Below are 1571 nucleotides of genomic sequence, written 5' to 3' on the forward strand. Positions count from 1 at the left end.
TAGATCCTTTTTCCTTTGTTCTTTTTAAAATATGTGTGAGAATGCCATACATTTATATATACTGTGTGTGTGAATTTGGTTTAAACATTTTTAAAACTAATCAGAATTAGTTTATGTCTCATTTCAAGAGTAGAAACCCTAAATATTTGATTTCCAGTTCCTTTCCAAACTGCCATGAATGAGACTAAGTGATTACAAATGTAAGGTCCATTATTTGTTAATTCTAAATGTAGTTTTGCTGTCGTACCTATGGAAATATTTATAGAGATGTGTATTTAATGCAGTAACAATCACCGTGCAATGCCTTGGATTTATATAGCCCTACTATCCTACTGTATATTTAGGACAGTAACGCTACCTGCTGGAGTCTTGAGTTATTGGAAGCTCCTTTTTGGACTAGAAAATTTGAGAAGAGAAATCAGGAGTAGTGTGAGTTACCTCCATAAGTCCTGGTTGGGCATAGTAGATGGTGTTGAATTCTCTGGTCCAGACATGTATGTGCACACTCCTGACTACAGATACTCGTTGAGTGGCTTTGGTGCCTCATCATCATTTTCATAGTTTGCAAAGTGACCCTGGGCAGCTGGGAAGGGGAGTGTATCTTTCCCTTTTCTAGCCACTGTATGACTCCTCATTTGACTAGGAAGATAGTCCAGTTTCTATTCTGCTTCCATTCGATTTGTTACCTGAAGGCAGGTACTTAAGGAAGGCATTTCCTATCAACAGGTGTTCCTACACACACCCCCCCAATCTGAGTGACTGATCTTTTAATATTCTGCTGCTTGTCTCAGAAATGCTGCCCAAGAACTGAAGAATGATGGGAAGTTTGGGGTATATATAATAAGTGGGGAAGTTGATGACCCAGAGTTTCTCAGACTTGGTTAAGGGCAACTTTAGAATCTTAGTAATTTCTTCACCTTGTCTCTTGGCAAAAAAAAATTAGTTAGGTTCTAATAAATTTAGAAAATCATAAGAGCAAAAGTAATGTGATAATTTTTATCTCATTCTTAAATCACTACAATTACTAATGGAAGGTATATGTCATTGGGGCTCTGCATAATTTCTCAAAATTGGGGTCAGATTGGACACCATTGTCCTTATTTCTTACACATTGATTTTTGCATAGTGCTTTTTGTTATGGCAATGGCCCCAAACCTAGCTTCATAAAGACATGATGTTATCAAAGGGAATGCAGTGCCTCTTAATGTTAAAACTGAACTACCAGTTTATATTAATACATGGTGTCCAAAAGATGTCTCGTATCAGTGTTTTTCCTGAGGTGCTCCAGGGCACCTCAGCTTGTATAATTTAGGGACCTTGGCTATAAGGAGAGCCCATGGGGATCATAGCTTTTTAATAGAAGGAATAAAACCTATAAGAACTAGGCCGGGCGCGGTGGCTCACACCTGTAATCCTAGCATTCTGGGAGGCCGAGGCGGGCGGATTGTTTGAGCTCAGGAGTTCGAGACCAGTCTGAGCAAGAGCGAGACCCCGTCTCTACTAAAAATAGAAAGAAATTAATTGGACAACTAAAAATATATAGAAAAAATTAGCCGGGCATGGTGGCACAT

This window comes from Propithecus coquereli, unplaced genomic scaffold, assembly GCF_000956105.1.
Source record: "Propithecus coquereli isolate 6110/MARCELLA unplaced genomic scaffold, Pcoq_1.0 Scaffold224, whole genome shotgun sequence".
Lineage (NCBI taxonomy): Eukaryota > Metazoa > Chordata > Mammalia > Primates > Indriidae > Propithecus > Propithecus coquereli.